This window comes from Bubalus kerabau, chromosome 8, assembly GCF_029407905.1.
Source record: "Bubalus kerabau isolate K-KA32 ecotype Philippines breed swamp buffalo chromosome 8, PCC_UOA_SB_1v2, whole genome shotgun sequence".
Classification (NCBI taxonomy): domain Eukaryota; kingdom Metazoa; phylum Chordata; class Mammalia; order Artiodactyla; family Bovidae; genus Bubalus; species Bubalus kerabau.
This window is the reverse complement of record NC_073631.1, coordinates 62,685,243-62,707,814: the sequence shown is the minus strand read 5'-3', so window position 1 is coordinate 62,707,814 and position 22,572 is coordinate 62,685,243. Positions and strand designations below refer to the sequence as shown.

At 42.1% G+C, this 22,572-nt stretch overlaps 1 long non-coding RNA gene across 4 annotated transcripts in view; it reads left to right on the top strand.

Moving 5' to 3' along the window:
• The window catches only part of LOC129658560 (uncharacterized), a 49,579-nt gene that overhangs the window by 4,960 nt on the left and 22,047 nt on the right, over nucleotides 1–22,572 (top strand). Inside the window, exon 1 of one of the 4 annotated variants that reach the window (XR_008717411.1) lies at nucleotides 38–87. The exons of 2 other annotated variants lie outside the window; for them this stretch is intronic. This is a non-coding gene — a long non-coding RNA (uncharacterized LOC129658560). Of the gene's footprint in view, nucleotides 1–37; nucleotides 88–21,263; nucleotides 21,389–22,572 lie in introns of those variants that run through there. One more of the 4 variants, XR_008717410.1, reaches the window with a different exon arrangement.

Here is a 22,572-nt window from a genome sequence, read left to right as displayed (position 1 = left end):
ACAAAGCATTAGGGGACGAGGCTGAAATTTCAGCTTTGAATTGAATGTATCTTGAAACATGAGGCAATACATCTTTGGTCGACTAAGGTAATACATAAGATGAAATACCTTTTACAGAATCCATCTTGAAAAGTATAAGCCAATGACAGCAAACAGTTCTTTTTCAAGAAGTGATAAGGATATAGTTAAAAGCTTTAATGTTGATGAGAAATGGGCTTGCTGGTGCTTTAGGGGACAGAATGTGTTATTTGCAGGAAAAAAGCGTTAAGTTTTCAGGAAAATTTTAAGTGCAATGGGATGTCACTGAAACAAACTATTAGGGAATGTTAAATCTCTGGTTAGAGCAATAGGTTCAAATATTATTTCTCTCCGGCTCCTCTTTGCTGTCCCTATAGATTAAGTGCTACTCAGTTTTATAATTACTTGCCTCTCTCTTGCACATGTGCCATTGACCTCTGTATCCAGCTTTGACCTCTCCACCTGAGAGGTGGAGAATCATAGATACACAGTCCTGGGGGACATCTTCATTTGGGACACACAGCCTGAAACTAGTATCACCAATTTCTTCTTTTTCCCCAGCACTACCCAGCAATGGTGACTCCTCTAGTGTTAATGATATCACCATTTATCCAGTTGCTTGAGACAGAAAAACTTTGCTGTGCTTTTGTGAAAAGCAGAAAGTGTTGACATTCCTCTGTGCATACACAGATTCTATTCATAGGAAAGCTCAGGTTGGATTGCAGTTCCCATTTTCCTCCTCAATTTGGAGCATGACATGCATAAAAATAGGGAACAATCCTCAGTCTAGATTTTTATACTTTTTAACCTACATCTGATCAGTTTTCAACACCTGAATATCCTTGAATCTGCAACTCCTCTATCTCCTCTATATCCTTGAATCTGTAACTACTCTGCTTAATTGTCTATTAAACTAAATATTTAATATTGAAAAGTATGTTATGTATGCATGTTTACTGTATGTAATAATATAGAAAACATCAGTGAACACACCACCTTCCCAAGAACCAGAATGTTATTGGTATTTTGCTCTGTGCTTTTTGATTCTTACTTATTATTTAAACTATGGCTAAAGCTGCCTAGTCTCATTTCAACTCCCCAATATGCCCACATCCAACTACATAACACATCACCTTACATCTAACCATTTCACTCCCCTGCCTAAAACTCTTCTATATATTTCCATTCCTTAAAAAAGAACCCCTAAATTTCCCAGTATGGCAGAGAAAGATGTTCAAGTTCTATCCCCTATAGGGCAAAAGCTTCATTTTTGGCTGCTTCATAGTTTAGGCAGAACTGAAGTGGTTCCCCAGATGGCTCACTCCACTGTTTGTTCTGCATGAATCACCACTTCTTCTATTGTGTCCAGTCAATTCTTTCCAATTTTATTGAATTATCTCTGAGTCTGTCTCCCTTCCTAGACTGCAAGCTATTTGAAGCTAACAAAGATATCCCATTTATTTTTTATTTTTAATCCAGTTTCTAGATCACTGCAGGGTTTCAAATATTTGAATCAAAATGATTAGGAAGGAAGTTTATCTTAATATTTTGGGGGGGTGATACCAAATCTTTATTCTATATTTTTGTTTTAATTTTAACTGGTCATCTAGACATTTGTTATGGATGTCTTTAAATATATATTTTCTAATTCTTTCCCGTCATGTAGACATTGCCTCTGAATTACCTTACAGAAATTTCTTAATGTGAATCAGGGACTCTGACAGTTAAAATGTCAGACAGTAGTGTTGATTTTATCCTCCACTCCAACATAATTACATAAGTGAAGCCAAAGGATTTGCTTGGTATCACATAAACTCAGCCTACCTGACTGTTGTCTCAGGACACTTTGTGGTAGGTTTTAGAAGTTTCCTTAGCACCCACATATCTTCTCTTTTGTTTCCTTGTGTGATCTCTGGAATATCCCTCTTCCCATTCCTGATTCCTACCCTACTGTTCAGGGTCAGCTGAGACACCCATCAGCTCTGTGCTCATAGAGCAGTTTAATTTGTTACAGTTTTTCCTCCTCCCTCTGACTTCAAACCTGTTCTTCTTCCAGGGCCGCCATTTTTTACTGGCTGTCAGAGTGGAGGCAATCTCATTATACAAAATCAATTAGTATACGAATAACTGTTATTTAACTCCATCTGTGGAGTTTCTTAAGTATTAAGTTTTAAAGGATACTTTTCACCTTAAAGAAGCTTGAATGATGCTTTGTATTTAGAGGTGGTAAGTGCATCTTGATATTTTTCTAAGCATACCAAACAATGCACATGCTTATTGCTTTTCCCACAAATCAGCCTTGCTTAGATGTAAAACTATTCAAATTGATCCTTTTATAAAGAAAACTTTATAACTATTATTTAATTGCAAAGTCAAACAGAGGTACAGAGCATTTAAAAATCACCTTGGGTGATTGTTATCTGTGGATGTCAGCCATAAGAGCAAAGTTTTAGCCTCTTCGGGCATCATTGGGCTTTCCTGGTGGCTCAGCAGTAAAGAATCCACCTGTGATGCAGGAGCCATAGGAGATGAGTATTCAGTCTCTGGGTGGGGAAGATATCCTGGAGGAAAAAATGGCAACCCAACCCACTCCAGTATTCTTGCTTGGAAAATTCCATGGACAGAGGAGCCTGTGGGCTATCAGTCCATGGAGTCGAAAGAGTTGGACATGACTGAACAACTAAACCACCACCACCACCAAACTTACAAGACACAGGTTTAGCTTTTGACCTCCCTTTCCATCTCTACAGCAATCGCATACTATAAAAAAGCTTGGTTAGTAATGTGGTCTGTCCTTTATTCTTCAGTCCTAATGCATATCATTATACCGGGAGAAATATCAATAACCTCAGATATGCAGATGATATCACCCTTATGGCAGAAAGTGAAGAGGAACTCAAAAGCCTCTTGATGAAAGTGAAAGTGGAGAGTGAAAAATTTGGCTTAAAGCTCAACATTCAGAAAACTAAGATCATGGCATCTGGTCCCATCACTTCATGGGAAATAGATGGGGAAAGAGTGGAAACAGTGTCAGACTTTATTTTTTTGGGCTCCAAAATCACTGCAGATGGTGACTGCAGCCATGAAATTAAAAGATGCTTACTCCTTGGAAGGAAAGTTATGACCAACCTAGATAGCATATTCAAAAGCAGAGACATTACTTTGCCAACAAAGGTCCGCCTAGTCAAGGCTATGGTTTTTCCTGTGGTTATGTATGGATGTGAGAGTTGGACTGTGAAGAAGGCTGAGTGCCAAAGAATTGATGCCTTTAAACTGTGGTGTTGGAGAAGACTCTTGAGAGTCCCTTAGACTGCAAGGAGATCCAACCAGTCCATTGTGAAGGAGATCAGCCCTGGGATTTCTTTGGAAGGAATGATGCTAAAGCTGAAACTCCAGTACTTTGGCCACCTCATGCGAAGAGTTGAGTCATTGGAAAAGACTCTGATGCTGGGAGGGATTGGGGGCAGGAGGAGAAGGGGACGACAGAGGATGAGATGGCTGGATGGCATCACTGACTCAATGGACGTGAGTCTGAGTGAATTCCGGGAGTTGGTGATGGACAGGGAGGCCTGGCGTGCTGCTATTCATGGGGTCGCAAAGAGTCGGACACAACTGAGCGACTGAACTGAACTGAATGCATATCATGGTGGGACAGGATGTTTGAAAACTTTAGTACATTTTTCAAAGTGACAATTTGTTGGGAATCGCCAAAGAATGGATGTTTTCGAACTGTGGTGTTGGAGAAGACTCTTGATAGTCCCTTGAACTGCAAGGAGATCCAACCAGTCCATCCTAAAGGAGATCAGTCCCAAATATTCACTGGAAGGACTGATGCTGAAGTTGAAGCTCCAATACTTTGGCCACCAGATGTGAAGAACTGACTCATTGGAAAAGATCCTGATGCTGGGATAGAATGAAGGTGGGAGGAGAAGAGGATGACAGAGGATGAGATGGTTGGATGGCATCACTGACCCTATAGACATGAGTTTGAGTAAGCTCTGGGAGTTGGTGATGGACAGGGAAGCCTGGTGTGCTTCAGTCCATGGGGTTGCAAAGAGTCGGACACAACTGAGTGACTGAACTCAACTGAACTAAACTGACACTATTTTCAGGGCAGTGTGCAATGAATAAGACATGATTCCTGTCCTCACAGAACTTATCAGAGGTCCTCATGCCCATATAGAGGGCAGGATGTGATAAATGTTATATAGAAGGTAAAACAGCCTCCCCAGGTTTACAGGAGAAGATTAATTCTGTTTGGCAAAGACTGAAAAGATTTTTCCAATGAATGGCATCTGAAGAATAGCTATAATCTCAAAATGTAGAGTTATTGGACAATGGTGTTCCAGATAAAGGGAGGAGTATGAGCCAAAATACAAAGGCAAGGAGGGAAAGGAGGTAGAAGGATTTGAATGGCAGAGAGTTAGATGCCTTGTCTACTACTTAAGGTTTTGACTGAGAAACATTCTCAGTGCATGACAGCTCCTTTGTTATTCTTGGAAAAATAATTTAAGCTTGTTCCTTTTGCTACATAACATTCTTACAATTCAGTTGTTCATCTTCAATTGGTTTGATTTTAGGGGAAATAAAAATCTCTTTCTTAACAACTAATAGGAAAATTTAGGAAATTTTTTCTTGTTATTTAAATATGACATTTTAAAACTTCATGTGGTTAGGACTCCATGCTTCCACTTCAGACAGCATGAGTTCGATGACTGCCAAGGAAACTAAGATCCTGCATGCCAAAGGGCCAAAAAAAACACTCCAAAACCCTTGGTTTCCTCCCCCCTTTTTTTTCCATTACCCTATTGCCAATTACCATCATCTTTCTCCCGAACTTTTACAAAAGTTCCCCAATTCATCTGCCTGCTTCCAGGCACAGCCGCACTCCTGTAATCCTTAATCCACACAGCAGCAAGAAAGATGGTTTTAAATTTTGATTAAATTAAATGTGAACCTATAGGGAGTCCCATGAGTTGTGTTTTCTGGAAGATGACATAGTGGTGGCAATACTGGTTATTAATCCCCCTGCACTCTTACACAAAATGTCAGTGTTGTTTCTCCCAGTCTCTGAGGAAGTGTGATCACTGGGAAGTGCAGGAACTGCTGAAGCCAGAAGTTTTTCTAAGCATGGATTTGTGATATACACTCCTGGGAGTCACCCTCTCATGGGCTGACCTATATGCTGCCGCCAGAGATAAGGGATAGCGTGCTATAAGCCTTATCAGTTCTTTTGGTAGCTTTGCTTGTAATGGTGTGATTAAGCCATTGTTTGGGCGAAAACACCTTAACATCGAATTGAGCTGTCAGGGACTTGCTGGTAACGTAGTAATTTTTCAGACAAGGTTCTGGTGCTTTCTGATAACATCACCATTTTGTATCTAATTAATACTACTGCTAGATGAGTGGTATTTCTGAGGTGAACTTTGACTACTTCAGAAATCTGGGACTGGGGAGAGAGGTGACATTTTCTCAAGCATCTGAATTTGGTTTTCTCTGTTTTTTCCTCCTCCCCTAAACGGGTCGTCATAGCCCTACTATTGTTACTCTTTATGATAAAAAGCACAAACAATAACCCCTCCTCCCCCAAGTAAATATAAAACTATTTCCAGTTGGTGTTTTTTTTTAATTAAAAAAATCCTTTTATTTTATATTAGAGTATAGCTGATTAACAATGTTGTGAGAGTTTCAGGTGGACAGCCAAAGGATTCAGCTGTACATATAGATGCATCCCTTCTCCCCCAAACTCCCCTCCCATCTAGGCTGTCACATAACATTGAACAGAGTTTCATCTGCTATATAGTAGGTCCTTGTTGTTTATCCATTTAAAATATTAATACAGCAGTGTGCACATGTCCATCCCATCCCAAACTTCCTAACTATCCATTTGCCCCACCCTTACCTGCCGGCAACCATAAATTTGTTCTTTAAGTTTGTGGGTCTGTTTCTGTTTGTAAATGAGTTCATCTGTGTCATTTCTTTTTAGATAACTCATATAAAGGATGTCATACGATATTTCTCCTTCTCTATCTGACTTCACTCAGTATGATAATCTTTAGGTCCAGGATGCACCCCACTCCAGTACTCTTGCCTGGAAAATCCCATGGGTGGAGAAGCCTGGTAGGCTGCAGTCCATGGGGTCGCTAAGAGTCGGGCACGACTGAACGACTTCACTTTCACTTTTCACTTTCATGCATTGGAGAAGGAAATGGCAACCCACTCCAGTGTTCTTGCCTGGAGAATCCCAGGGACGGCGGAGCCTGGTGGGCTGCCGTCTATGGGGTTGCACAGAGTCGGACACGACTGACGCGACTTAGTAGCAGCAGCAGCAGCAGGTCCAGGATGAGTGGTTTTAAGGAAATAAATAAGCGATATTGAGGCACTCAGAAACTAGCAACAAGAGATACCATTTGAGGCCCCAGGCTTGAAGAGAAATAGTATCATTTGAGCCTACCGAGAGTTGGAGCTTTGGAGAAGGGATCAATTAATATTAATTGCAGTATTGGAGGAATGTAACTGGTAGAAATATAGCCTAAAGCATAGACAATAAGGGTAGAAAAACTATGACTTCTCTCTCCTCCCAACATCTGTTTTCCTTCTGATGTTGCCCAGTGGCCAAGCCTTACTTAAGCTCAACCACAAAGGATCTCAAGTACCTTGGTCCATTGGACCAGTGACAGAACAGGAAGAAGAAGAGCTAAGAACAAATTTATGGTGCTAAATGAACAATAACCACAACATTTCTAATTTTCAGCTGTACTATCGTTTCCTGAAATATGCTCCAGTTATCTGAAGGGGTTTAAAATTTTTTCTAAACAATGGTTAAAATCATTTTGTGGGGTCATGTAAAAAAGGCCAGCGACAAACAGCATTGCAAGTCTAAGTTTGGAAACTGCTGGGTCATGAAAAAAAATCCATGCCTGCGGTTTTGGCTGTACCACTGAGTCTGATGAACAGGGGGCTGGAAACTGTGGGTGCTGGCTATACCACCAAATAAGCACGTCTCTGTGACTCTTCCTCATACATGAGGAAGCTTATTGTTCTAACTTGTGAAGGTCACTATTACCACTACTGAATCACAGATAACTTCTGTAATATATACTTAGGAAAGGCAAATCCTAAAGCCCCAAATGTATGTAATAATGAAAACCATTTAGATGTGATTTTAGTTTTATCACTGTTTGGGATTATCCATAATATCACAGCAAGGTTAGTTGGAAGCTGACATAAACACAGATGTCCTTTGTACAAAGTCTGCTATAGCTTTGTGATATGAAATTAAATGCAAGTATTTGGAACCAATGAAAAGCTGAAACATGAGAGAATGCTGGAATTCCAATACGGCAGAGATGGCTATGTTTTTTATTTTTGCTTCCCTTAGAATATATGCCTGCAGATTAGCATCCACTGAAGGTCAAAGATAATAATGGTAAAGCTATTGACTGTTTTCCATGTGGTCTACACTCTCAGGTTAGATTTGGGTCTTTGTCTCTTGCTTTTCATGGGGCAAGGATTTACTTTCCTCCTAGGCAGCACTTCTCTTTTATTTGTCCCTTTCCATATTCAGCTTCCTTCATTCTCTTTCTAATTCTATATTTCTTATTCTCATGCTTCTTCCTTAAGAGCAGCCATAGTTTGGTGTGTGTATGTGGTAGAGGCTAAAGGGGCTTCCCTCGTGACTCAGATGGTAAAGAATTTGCCTGCAATGCAGGAGACCCAGGTTCAATCCCTGTGTTGGGAAGTTCCCTGGAGGAGGAAATGGTAACCCACTCCACTATTCTTGCCTGGGAAATCCCATGGACAGAGGAGCCTGGTGGGCTAAAGTCCATGGAGTCACAAAGAGTCAGATACGATTAAGCAAATAATGCTTTCACTTTATTTTCTTTCAGAGGTTGAGGAGTTCTCAAGAACTGTAAAATGCAGAGAAAGAAAGCAAGCAGCAAAGGGGGTGGATTGGTATTTGCTGATACCAAAAGTTATGGGAGTTGGCTTTAAGGTATAAAGAGGCATGTCTGGCACATCTCTTGTTCTTAGAATTGTAGGGGATAAGGTATATATTTATTAATCACTAAGAATCAGGCTTAGATGACCTTTCTACTCCCCTCAAGCACTTCTCTTTCTGAAGCATCTCAAAAGGTGACACCCCAATGTACGATACAGGATTGTAGGTGTCACGCTCCCTACGTCATCACACTCAATCCACCATGCCATCTGGCAGAATTCTGTTGATTTCATTTCCCAAATATCTTGATGTGTTATTCATTCATTGGCTTGTTCATTCACTCAGAAGGTACTGAAGTGTCAAGTACTGTGCTAGATTCTGGATCCAAAGATGAGTAAGTCTTCATGGTCTTGACCTCACAGTCCTGATAATGCAGTGTGAAGGAAAAATAAATAAATACACAAACGCGCACCTGCAAATTGCTATAGCATAAGATGCTGTGTTAGAGAATAAGGGAGGAGGAACCTAATTTAAAAAGAATAGTTAAGACCTCCCTGAGAAGGTGATATTCAGGATGAGGCATGGAAAATGAGGAGGACCCAATCATGCAAAAATTGGTGTATCAGATATCAGAGGGTGCTAGAGTGGTGGTAGAGAGCTGTGTGAACATTCTAAATAGAGAAAAAACATGATTTGAAGAACTGACTTGAGATAAATGGTTAAAGTGCTATAGTTTGCATGCATACTAATCATGTCTGACTTTCTGTGACTCAATGGATTGTAGCCTGCCAGGCTCCTCTGTCCATGCAATTCTTCAGGCAAGAATACTGGAGTGGGTTGCCATGCCCTCCTCCAGGGGATCTTCCCAATCCAAGGATTGAACCTGTGTCTCTTATGTCTCCTGCATTGACAGGCAGGTTCTTCACCACTAGCACCTTCTGGGAAGCTGTGATTAAATGTGTCCTCCCAAATTCGAATGTTGAAATCCTAACCCCAATATGCTGGTATTTGGAAGTAAGATTTGGGGGCGATGGTTAGTTCTTGAGAATAGGCCTTCATAAATGGGATTAGTGCTCTTATATAAGAGACCCCAGAGAACTTCCTTGCTGCTTTTACACTGTGAGGACACAGTGAAAAGATGATAATCCATGAACCAGAAAGTGTGCTCTCCTAGAGACTGCATCTGCCAGCACTTTGATCTTAAACTTCTCATCCTCCGGAACTGTGAGAAATACATGTCTGTTGTTTATCAGCCATTCACTCTACAAGTTCTGTTATAGCAGCCTGAATGGACTGAGACAGAAAGGCTCAGAAAGTAGTAGACCCAAGCAGGATTAGGAGTTGGTGTTTTATTTTCATTGCAGTGGAAAGTCATTGAAAATTGGGGAGTGACATGATCAGCCTCACATTTCAAAAAGATATTTCTGGTTATTTGGTAGAGAGTGGATTTGAGGGTATCAGGAGTAAGGACAGAGAAATCCAGTTCAGAGCTAACACACTGTCAAGGTGAAAGAGGTCAAGGTCACCATCATTACTTGTAATAATGCTTGGAGCAGTAAAGAAGGAACTAAATCGCTTTGATATGGAGTACTCTGTGCCATGGCACCCAGATGCCCCTTCCAGGACTGAGGTGCTCTCCCAGTGCTACAAGTATTGGCTGCTAACAGCTTAGAGCTTAGTCGATCTCCAGGACTTGTCCTTTGCCCAACAGAAATGCCTCAGTCAAGATCATGCCTCTGAGTTAGTGAACATCCAGTATCTGGTCAATGAGAGGGAAGGATAAGGTTCTTGCTTTAAATTGGGATAACTCTGAAAGGCCATTCTGAGTTTCCTGTGGAATTGTCTGAGCCCTCTATGCAGCTGCACTTTCAGTTCAGCCTCTACTTTTATCCATTCTGCTTCCCTATTCTCCTACAAATTTGTCCTGAGCCATCCCCAGTTGACTTCTTGCCTGTTAATCTCTGAATCTGTTTCCAAACTTAATCAAGAAAATCAGAAACCAAATTTGAAGGCAGAATTAATGAAATTTATGAACAGAGCAGAGAAGACTGAATATGGGGGGGGGGGGCGCAAAATAAGAAGAAATAGAAGCGTCTGTTATATCTCCAAGGTTTCTGACCTCCACGTCTAGCAGCATGTGTCTTTTATTGAGACTGGAAAGACTGAAAATCATCAGTAGGGCTTTGAATATGTTTTGCTTTAGAAGACTCCATGATTTGCCTGTTTAGGAAGGAAATGTCAAGTATGGAGTTAATACATGAGCTGTTACATCCTTCAGATCCCCACTGACATCTCCCTTTGTCCTCTCTGACCTGGAGTTCTGTGACAGATCCTAACTTGTCTTCCTGGTTGTAATCATGTTCCTATTAAACCTTTTTACATTCTTTATTTACAGAAATATTATAAAACTTCATAATTTACATTTCATACTTAAAATGCTTTCATGGTTTCCTCTTGTCCTGATATAAAGTCAAGATCTTTAATTCAGTTTGTAAGATTTGCCACCTGGACCGTTCTATACTATCGCCCTCCTGTCTTTTTCCTCTCCTCTTTCATATGTGTCACTCTGATTATTTTATGCCTTAACACACCATGTTTTGCCTCATCTCAGGAACTCTGCACATGTGCCCAAACAGTGCACATTTGTAGAACGCCCTCTGAGCCGTTCTTATCACTCCCCACTGTTCTTTCAAAGGGTTAACTCCTAACCATCTTTTAGCTTAAATGTTAGCTCCTCAGGAAGGCCTCTGTCCTAACAGGCCCCCTGTGACATATTTTCAGAGATCACTGCTGCTGCTGCTGCTAAGTCACTTCAGTCGTGTCCGACTCTGTGCGACTCCATAGTGGCAGCCCACCAGGCTCCGCCGTCCCTGGGATTCTCCAGGCAAGAACACTGGAGTGGGTTGCCATTTCCTTCTCCAATGCATGAAAGTGAAAAATGAAAGTGAAGTTGCTCAGTCGTGTCCAACTCTTCGTGTGACCCCATGGACTGCAGCCTACCAGGCTCCTCCTTCCATGGGATTTTCCAGGCAAGAGTACTGGAGTGGGGTGCCATTTCAGAGATCACTATGCTAATTATAATCCTCATTCTATGTTTCTGAGTTTGGGTTTTTTTTTTTTTTTTTTAATCTTTCATGTAGTCTCTTCTTCAATGCTTGTAGAAAGTAATTTATTTCTGTATTCGGAAATAGAAAAGTCTGGCTAGATATATACAATTCTGTTTAGTTTTTCCATAGAACCCTGCCCCTTCTCTTGGTCTCCTTTTATCATGAAATAAAAAAGGACTCAAAATTACAAAAAAAAAAAGGGACTACTCCCCAACCTTAGAGTGTAGGTTTCAATTAAAATTGGCTTCTAGGTCAGATAAAACTTAATGAACTTGTCTTTTTACAACTCTCGATCTCTCCTCCAGTATCCCACCCTGGTCACAGACACAGTAGAACTGGGAATCCTAATAACAGATCTCCTTCCTTGCCCAACTGAGGCCATCTAGGTGGAAGGGGAACTGCCAGCACCTTCTTTCTTTGATCTTCTTTGCTTAATTTTTCATGACTATATCATCCTGCCTACAAGTTTCCCAAAGCTCTCCTTACTTATATTTTGAAGGCACACCACCTTGTCTTTTTAAGGCTCTCTGGTCATAATGCATCCCCCTTTGAGGAGTTCTATCCACTCTCTTTCACTACACATTGTTGTTGCTGTTGGCTTTGTCACTTTGGGCTGCCTCTACAAATACCATAGACTAAGTGGCTTAAACAAAGCATTTTTCCCCTCAAAGTTCTGAAGGCTGGCAAGTCCAAGATTGAGGTTCTGGCAGGATGCAGTTTCTAGTAAGTTCTCTCTTCCTGGTTTGCAGACAGTCTGCTGTATTGTCACATGACAGGAAGAGAGAGGGGGCAGGGATCGGTCTTCTTTTCAAAAGGTCACAGTCCCACCCTTATGACCTCATTTAACCTTAATTGCCTTACATCGACTTACATTGCCTTAATTGACTTACATTGGGACTTAGGCCCCCAACATATGAAATTTGAAGGGGCACAATTCAATCTATAGGAGCTATTTTAAATATTCTACATTCTGCAAGTGATTTTCTGTCACCTGCATGAAGGCAAGGATACTACCTTCGTCTTTGGCAGCGTCTTGCAGAGTCCTGACATACAGTGACAGTAAAGGAAACTCTGACTCTTTGAAGAGACTGGCCATTTCTAGTTGACTGACTGAATTTTCCTTGGGGGAAAATCCTTTACCACTTTAGACCTAAATTTTTCTATCGGAAAAATGAGAGGTTGAATTCTGATCATTAAGATTTGACCTGAACCTTAGAATCTGTAATTTTCCTTGCCTGAGGGAAATCACTTTAGCTTGCTTTGTAGAGATTTTTATGCCCTTCTAAGGACTCAGCAAGGATCTACTAAATGATGTATAAGGGGATGTTTGGGATACCAAAGAAGAATTTAGTAAAAGGTACTTAACAGCTCGCTTTCTACATTTTCCTCATTTTTGCCCAAGAAGTTCATAGAGAATGCCAGCTCTCTTTGTTTTGGATGCTGCTATATTAAAGTAATATAATACTATTAATTTTCCTCTATAACTGAGTAATATGAAATTTCGAATCCAGCTATGCTGTTAACTATAGTTGAAAAGTCATTTTTATTCTTCACACATGTTGAGTGTCAGATATATTTATTTCCAATCGTTTTTCATTTTTTGATGAATATTTTCAATATACAATTCCACTGTGTGTCTTTTTTATCATTAGTTGGGTGCTTTGAGGCATTCCTGACTGTAGAGTTACTTTATTTTACCTGGATGATGGTCTCATATGTTGGTATAACTTCTACTCTGAATGGACTCTGAGTGGGTGAGTTCAAGAAATACAGATTCAATATGACCTTCTCTCTGCAACTTTGGATTCTGCATAAACCTATACCTGACGATCTAAAAATGAAATTCTCCTCCAAATTTGGTTAAATGGCTGTTATTTTTGGAGAAGTAGACCTTGTTCTGTTATCCCCACTCCCATACCCCTCATTAATGGTATGATTTTGCTAATGGGGACATAAGTTCCAACTTTCCAAAAGTTGTGCAGTACATGGGAAACATATGATAAATACTAGTATTATTAATAGAACCTCATTCCCCTCATATGCCATCTTATACAGAGAGGCATTACGATGAACAGAATGACTTCTAAAATGACTTGTAAAATCTATGCTATTCTATGGCTCAAGATAAAACAAAGGAGTACATATGCAGATTTGCACTCTTTCTCTTTAAGGTATTCTATATTTATTCATTCATTATGGATCCCTTCTTGGAAGCACTGATGTTGAAGCTGAAACTCCAATACTTTGGCCACCTGAGGCAAAGAACTGACTCATTGGAAAAGACCCTGATGATGGGAAAGATTGAACGTGGGAGGAGAAAGGGACAACAGAGGATGAGATGGTTGGATGGCATCACTGATGCCATGAGTTTGAGTACACTCCAGGAGCTGGTGATGCACAGGGAAGCCTGAGGGTCGCAAAGAGTCAGACATGATTGGGTGACTAAACCGAACTGAACTGATGGATCCTTTCATGCATCTTTATTTTTTTTCAGTAACTGCTCAATATTTGATTTGAAATTATTCTCCTTCTTTTTCCCTAACTCAAAAATCTGTGATTTGTACATGGATGGCTTTTTAGAGGGCATTTCTTTGGCTATCTTAATTATCTGTATATAAATTGTTTCAAGATGAACATTCTGGATCATGCCCTAACAGGAAAGGGTTTTTTTTTTTTTTTTCTTACCAATAGGAAATATAAAGTCTATGTACATTTGGGTTTATAATGTAGATTTTCTGATATACTATTACAGTTCAACAACAGTTACATAGGTATGGAATAAGAGGACTATATTAGGAAGAATCCAGATGCTATGTAAGAACAGAATGAAGGATATAAATAAAACAGAATTAGGGCTTTCCAGTGGTAAAGAATCTGCCTACCAATGCAGGAGACATGGGTTCTATCCCTGGTCCAGAGAAATTTCACATGCTGTGGAACAACTAAGCCCATGCAGCATAACTACTGAGCCTGTGCTCCAGAGCCCGGGAGCTGCAACTCATGAGCCCACACGCCACGACTACTGAAGCCTGGGTGCCCCAGAGCCCGTGCTGTACAACAAGAGAAGCCATCACAATGAGAAGCCCGTGCACTGCAACGAGAGAGTAACCCCCACTTGCCGCAACTAGAGGAAAGCCCGAGCAACAGTGAAGGCCTGGCATAGCCCCAACTAACTAACTAAATAAATAAAAATTAAAAACAAAACCCAGAATTAGCAGTAGAATGAGTTTTCCATGTACACCATAAGTGAACAACAGTGGAACCCAAGAAGATTCTATTACTCAGGTGTGCGGTGCTTCTTTGGGTTGAAGCATTCTGTTGTACAGGTTTCATTAGCATCACAGTCTTCAGCTCCTCTCATAACACCTACATACAGCTGAGTACCGCCCTGGGCCTCTCAGCATCTGCCATGCATGCATCACTGATCAGAGCCAGGCTTTCATTGCCTTTCAGTTCCTACCCCTCAGTTCAGCTTGGGAAGGGAGGCACTGTGCACAGAGGCAGCGAGTAAACAGTGTTTGGAGGAAATGCTGGACCAAAAGTTCTGTCATCCTTTGTCTTCACAGAGTATGAATGACAAGGGCAGGCTCATCCAGGGGTTACCTGAATTTCCCAGTCCATGAGTAAGCTGGCATGCACTCCCAGAGATGAACTGTGCTTCTTTTGCAGAGCCTGCAGCCATCACTCTGTGCTGTCAGCGATGACACCAATTAGTGTCACTTTTAATGGTGGCTCATGAGACCCAAAGGAGACCAGTATTTTGGCTACTGAAATATGTCTGATTTTCTATTCAAATGTTAAGAAAAACAGATATTCTTCTTGAGTTTGCTGATGTGGATGGAGAGTGAGTGAGTCACTTGACTACCATAAACAATATTTTTGTCCATGCATGGTTAATACTTTATTTTTGGGGGGGGGCAGTTTTATAGGCTTGTAGACATCTATGGTCTGTATCTGCATATGAGCTAAAGTGCATTCTCTCACTTTTTGGTGCAAATGATGGCACTCATTTGGAATACGTTTCCAGGAGTGGTACTGTGTTATGCTGAGCAGTTAACTCATTTTAGACTGATCATTTTCCAAATTATCTGGACAGAATCTATATGCAATCTGTAATCACTGGAAAAGAGGCTTTATATTTCTGTGCCTCCTTAGAAAGCTATTCTAAATTACAGTTAGCTGATGTGTTCTTAATATGGCCTGATTCTCTTTGGTAAGGAGGTCCTTGGCCTGCACGTGTTTTTTTTCATGTTTGCTTTCCTTTAATTATCCTTCTGTTTAAGGAAGGAACTGAACTGCCCATGTGGAAAAAAATAGAGAGCGTTATCTCTATCCAGCACAAATTTCACATCAAGGCTGATAATCCAGGAACACAGAAATGGTTACAATTATAGCCTAACACAGAAAAACACTTTTTAAAGCAGACATTCAATATTGGGGATGAGAACTAGTTCAAGCCATGAAGGAAGTTTACCCTTGCAAGTCAAGTTGATATAGAAAACTGACTAGGCATTAAAAAATCCATGAGTTTTTCTTTTAGCATAAAAAATAATGTAAATTGTTATTTTCTGGGGGGAAGGGGAGCTATCACTTTTTTATCTGCCAAATTTGGGGTGGTGATTATCACACATTTCTGTCTCTTTATAGTAATATTATATAAAATTGACAACATGATCTGCTCTTTAATTATAGAAACAGAATAGATGATTGTGTAAAGACTTAAAAAGGAGTCGGATAACATCTCCATTTTATCATATGATGTATTATTCTCCCTTTCCACAGGTTGTGGCAGATTCTAGAAGGGCTTGTTGTGTTGTCTTGGCATGACAGGCTTCCCCTGTTTTACTGCTGTCATTGGTGAGCGTGACATGCTTCTCACGAATTCTGACTTCTGCAGAGGAGTGTAATTTGGGTCTTAGGATGGAATTTCAAGTTTTGAACTAAAAAGCTTTAAGAAAGACATCTTACTATAGTTTTCTTTAAATATAAAAATGAGGTTAAGTATTTATCCGTACTTTGAAGCAAATACCAAAAGCTATGTTGAGGAACTGTTCATGGGGTTCTCAAGGCAAGAATACTGAAGTGGTTTGCCATTCTCTTCTCCAGTGGACCACATTCTGTCAGATCTCTCCACTATGACCCGCCCATCTTGGGTTGCCCCACGGGCATGGCTTAGTTTCACTGGGTTAGACAAGGCTGTGGTCCTAGTGTGATTAGATTGACTAGTTTTCTGTGATTATGGTTTCAGTGTGTCTGCCCTCTGATGCCCTCTTGCAACACCTACCGTCTTACTTGGGTTTCTCTTACCTTGGGCATGGCGTATCTCTTCACAGCTACTCCAGCAAAGCGCAGCCGCTGCTCCTTATCTTGGATGAGGGGTATCTCCTCACCGCCACCCTTCCTGACCTTCAACTTGGGATAGCTCCTCTAGGCCCTCCTGCGCCTGCGCAGCCACGGCTCCTTAGACGTGGGGTTGGTCCTCCCAGCTGCCGCCCCTGGCCTCAGGCGTGGGGGCGTGGGGTAGCTCCTCCCAGTCGCCGCCCCTGGCCTCAGGCGTGGGGTTGGTCCTCCTGGCTGCCGCCCCTGGCCTCAGGCATGGGGTTGCTCCTCCCGGCCCGCCCTGACTTCGCACACGGGGTAACTGCTCTCGTCGCCGCCCCTGACCTCGGAAGCGGGGTAGCTCCTCTTGGCCACCCCCCCCACACCCCCCACACCCCCCCCCCCGACCTCGGACACGGGGTAGCTCCTCTCGGCCGTTCCTGCACCATCGCAGCCTGACACTCTCCGCCGTAGCCCCTGACCTCGGACGTGGGGTAACTCCTCTTGGCTGCCACCCTTCGGGCATGGGGTCCTCCTGGCTTCTGCCCCTGACCTCAGACGCGGGGTAGCTCCTCTCAGCCACGCTTAGTGTGCCGGTCATCGCAGCCGCCTGTGCTTAGTCATGGTGGAGAGATCTGACAGAATGTGGTCCACTGGAGAAGGGAATGGCAAACCACTTCAGTAGTCTTGCCTTGAGAACCCCATGAACAGGATGAAAAGGCAAAATGATAGGATACTGAAAGAGGACCTCCCCAGGTCAGTAGGTGCCCAATATGCTACTGGAGATCAGTGGAGAAATAACTCCAGAAAGAAGGAAGGGATGGAGCCAAAGCAAAAAGAATACCCAGCTGTGGATGTGACTGGTGATAGAAGCAAGGTCCGATGCTGTAAAGAGCAATATTGCATAGGAACCTGGAATGTCAGGTCCATGAATCAAGGCAAATTGGAAGTGGTCAAACAAGAGATGGCAAGAGTGGATGTCGACATTCTAGGAATCAGCGAACTGAAATGGACTGGAATGGGTGAATTTAACTCAGATGACCATTATATCTACTCCTGCGGGCAGGAATCCCTCAGAAGAATTGGAGTGGCCATCATAGTCAACAAAAGAGTCCGAAATGCAGTACTTGGATGCAATCTCAAAAATGACAGAATGATCTTTGTTCGTTTCCAAGGCAAATCATTCAATATCACAGTAATCCAAGTCTATGCCCCAACCAGTAATGCTGAAGAAGCTGAAGTTGAACGGTTCTATGAAGACCTACAAGACCTTTTAGAACTAACACCCAAAAAAGATGTCCTTTTCATTATAGGGGACTGGAATGCAAAAGGAGGAAGTCAAGAAACACCTGGAGTAACAGGCAAATTTGGCCTTGGAATATGGAATGAAGCAGGGCAAAGACTAATAGAGTTTTGCCAAGAAAATGCACTGATCATAACAAACACCCCCTTTCAACAACACAAGAGAAGACTCTACACATGGACATCACCAGATGGTCAACACCAAAATCAGATTGATTATGTTCTTTGCAGCCAAAGATGGAGAAGCTCTATACAGTCAGGAAAAACAAGATCAGGAGCTGACTGTGGCTCAGATCATGAATTCCTTAGTGCCAAATTCAGACTGAAATTGAAGAAAGTAGGGAAAACCACTAGACCATTCAGGTATGACCTAAATCAAATCCCTTATGATTATACAGTGGAAGTGAGAAATAGATTTAAGGGCTTAGATCTGATAGATAGAGTGCCTGATGAACTATGGAATGAGGTTCATGACATTGTACAGGAGACAGGGATCAAGACCATCCCCATGGAAAAGAAATGCAAAAAAGCAAAATGGCTGTCTGGGGAGGTCTTACAAATAGCTGTGAAAAGAAGAGAAGTGAAAAGCAAAGGAGCAAAGGAAAGATATAAACATCTGAATTCAGAGTTCCAAAGAATAGCAAGAAGAGATAAGAAAGCCTTCCTCAGCGATCAATGCAAAGAAATAGAAGAAAACAACAGAATGGGAAAGACTAGAGATCTCTTCAAGAAAATTAGAGATACCAAAGGAACATTTCATGAAAAGATGGGCACAATAAAGGACAGAAATGGTATGGACCTAACAGAAGCAGAAGATATTAAGAAGAGATGGCAAGAATACACAGAAGAAGTGTACAAAAAAGATCTTCACGACCCAGATAATCATGATGGTGTGATCACTGCCCTAGAGCCAGACATCCTGGAATGTGAAGTCAAGTGGGCCTTAGAAAGCATCACTACGAACAAAGCTAGTGGAGGTGATGGAATTCCAGTTGAGCTATTTCAAATCCTGAAAGATGATGCTGTGAAAGTGCTGCACTCAATATGCCAGCCAATTTGGAAAACTCAGCAGTGGCCACAGAACTGGAAAAGGTCAGTTTCATTCCAATCCCAAAGAAAGGCAATGCCAAAGAATGCTCAAACTACCACACAATTGCACTCATCTCACAAGCTAGTAAAGGAATGCTCAAAATTCTCCAAGCCAGGCTTCAGCATTATGTGAACTGTGAACTTCCAGATGCTCAAGCTGGTTTTAGAAAAGGCAGAGGAACCAGAGATCAAATTGCCATATCAGCTGGATCATGGAAAAAGCAAGAGAGTTCCAGAAAAACATCTATATCTGCTTTATTGACTATGCCAAAGCCTTTGACTGTGTGGATCACAATAAACTGTGGAAAACTCTGAAAGATATGGGAATACCAGACCACCTGATCTGCCTCTTGAGAAATTTGTATGCAGGTCAGGAAGCAACAGTTAGAACTGGACATGGAACAACAGAGTGGTTCCAAATAGGAAAAGGAGTTCGTCAAGGCAGTATATTGTCACCCTGCTTATTTAACTTATATGCAAAGTGCATCATGAGAAACGCTGGACTGGAAGAAACACAAGCTGGAATCAAGATTGCCGGGAGAAATATCAATAACCTCAGATATGCAGATGACATCACCCTTATGGCAGAAAGTGAAGAGGAACTCAAAAGCCTCTTGATGAAAGTGAAAGTGGAGAGTGAAAAAGTTGGCTTAAAGCTCAACATTCAGAAAATGAAGATCATGGCAGCTGGTCCCATCACTTCATGGGAAATAGCTGGGGAAAGAGTGGAAACAGTGTCAGACTTTATTTTTTGGGGCTCCAAAATCACTGCAGATGGTGACTGCAGCCATGAAATTAAAAGATGCTTACTCTTTGGAAGGAAAGTTATGACCAACCTAGACAGCATATTGAAAAGCAGAGACATTACTTTGCCAACAAAGGTCTGTCTAGTCAAGGCTATGGTTTTTCCTGTGGTCATGTATGGATGTGAGAGTTGGACTGTGAAGAAGGCTGAGCGCTGAAGAATTGATGTTTTTGAACTGTGGTGTTGGAGAAGACTCTTGAGAGTCCCTTGGACTTTAAGGAGATCCAACCAGTCCATTCTGAAGGAGATCAGCCCTGGGATTTCTTTGGAAGGAATGATGCTAAAGCTGAAACTCCAGTACTTTGGCCACCTCATGGGAAGAGTTGAGTCATTGGAAAAGACTCTGATGCTGGGAGGGATTGGGGGCAGGAGGAGAAGGGGACGACAGAGGATGAGATGGCTGGATGGCATCACTGACTCGATGGATGTGAGTCTGAGTGAACTCCGGGAGTTGGTGATGGAGAGGGAGGCCTGGCATGCTGCGATTCATGGGGTCCCAAAGAGTCGGACACGATTGAGCGACTGAACTGAAATGAACTGATGTTGAGGAACCACATAACATTACAGGAAAAAAATGGAAAGAACATAGCAAATGCTCATTTTCATGTTAGCTTAAACATGAGATGCTTTTATATGTTTGTTTTATATGTATACTTTTATAAGTTTTTACATATGAATTAAACATATATGCATATAATATTCACAGCTATGCTTTAAATATCTATATAATTCTACTAATAGTACCATTTAGATCTCATAGGAATTAACTCATAAAGGACCCCTATTTAAGTCACATAGGAATTAACATTTCCCTGGAAAAGGAAATGGCAACACACTCCAGTATTCTTGCTTGGGAAATCCCATAGATAGAGGAGGCTGGCAGGCCTCCTTGGGGTCACAAAGAGTCGGACACTTCTGAAGCAACTTAGCACTGACATATATTGATAACTAATGGGACTCATATATATATATACACATCCAGGAGAGATGAAGGAGGGTTTGCCAGAGGCAGGGCAGGAAGGAGTGAGAATGATAATGAAGAGGAGAGATTGGTATCAACTTCTCCTTCCAGGGACTAAAACTGTGAGCTTCTGAAGAGGGGCTGAAGAAGCAGCTGAGAGAACTGTTTGATTTTATGAAGTTCTGGGTACAGGCAGAATTTTCAGATATTGGTACTAAAGAGTGACATGGTACCGAGGGGAGAAAACCACTAATATTCTTATACTTTGAGGGGCTGAAGCAGATACTATCCCAGTGTCTGAGAGGCTTTGTGGGCAGCACACCGGGCCGGACCTTGGCGTGTACTTGCTGCTGCCCCCTTTGACCCCCGTGTGCTGGCAACCTGGACCAGAGCACCGGAGTGGGCGGGGCAACGTGCTGACCAGCATCAGCCTCTACGACCCCAGGACTCCCAACGCAGGTGGCAAAGCAGCCACCTGGGTACTTAGCCAGTGGCAGAGACTGCTCATGTGGACGCCTGGACCAAGGGCCTCGAGGGCCATAGCAAGAGCTCAGCTGACGAGGCCGAAGAGCCCTAATTGTCCGTAAGTCGGGCCTCCAATAGCCCGAACTGGGAAGGCCAGTGAGAGTGGGTGCGAGGCCAAAGTCACAGGTGGAAGAATTACAACGGGCCCAGGCCCAAGGCCCCTGTGGTCCCTGCGCCGCCACCGGCGACCCGCCACCAGAGGGCGCCCCCGCCAGCCTCGGGTTAGCCACGTACCCATGCTCGCTCTTTCCTGAAACTGGCCCCCAAGACCCTCTCCGGATCTGGAAGCTGGTTTCCTGGAAACAGTTCGGCCTGCGAAGGTGAGCCAGACTCTGGGTCCCTGAAAGATGTTTTTAAAGGCTTTGCCCCCACGACCTCCCCCTTTCGCCAGTCGTGTTAAGACGGAATCGAGCGTCTCCCTGCACTCCATCTTCCAGTGCAATATTTAAGGGCCTCATGCAGAATTGGAAACTTGGGGGAAGGAGTTTGGGTGTTTTTTTTTTTTTTTCTTTCTCTCTCTCTCCTTGTCCCTCCTCCCCTCTCTTTTTTAAAGTAATACTTTCTTTGAAACATATAAATTGTTTATAACCATCACCAGAAGCAAGGACTGAGCAGCCTCCAAGGGTCAGTGCACCATGATCAGTTGTCTCTGTGTCTTTTTCCTTTTGTTTTAAAAATCATAATTAGTGAGATTTTTCTTCAGCCACCAGTGTCAGCCTTGAAGCAGAGGGCTGCAGCCCTTAGTGCTTGTAAAATAAGGAAGAATACTCAGTGTGCTGTGGTTGGGTGTTTCCCCCTTCCTTTGAGAATCTTCTTTTGTAAAAGCAAAACTCAATACTTTTTTAAAACGGAAATTTGTGGTGAAGCTGGAACCCTTCTCTTGGAATATTCAGCCTAAGAACCCCATGGGACTATGAATTCACCCCAAATTTTAATTTGCCATCCACCCAAGGTTTTAAAGAAAAACTCTTCCCTAATGAAGATTGTAATGAAGATGTAAGTACTATTTTGGAGTTGAAAATTGATGATGCAGATATCTATATAATGTACTGTATTTTTACAGTGATAGTCACTGAATGACTCTGTTCCACCCTCTTTCTGTACTCCACGTCTGTCTTCCAGACATGTCACCTGCTCTTTCTCTTGTGGTCTTTTATTTATTTATTTGGTCTTAGCTGCAGCACTCAGGATCTTTGTTGAGGCGCGTGGGTTTCTCTCTAGTTGCGGAGCCCTAGGCTCCAGAGTGTGTGGGCTTAGTTGCCCTGCAGCATGGCAGATCTTAGTTCCCAGACCAGGGATCTAACCCATGTCCCCCGCATTGGAAGGTGGATTCTTAACAGAGAAGTCCCCCTCTCCTGTGATCTCTTAGTCCAATAATTGTATTACTGCCATCAAAGGATGCCATTACTTAAGAAAAAAAGAAATATTATATATACATATATTAATGATTTAAAATTACATAGGTGTCCAGTAAAAATGTAAAGTTATAGTAAAAATTTATAAT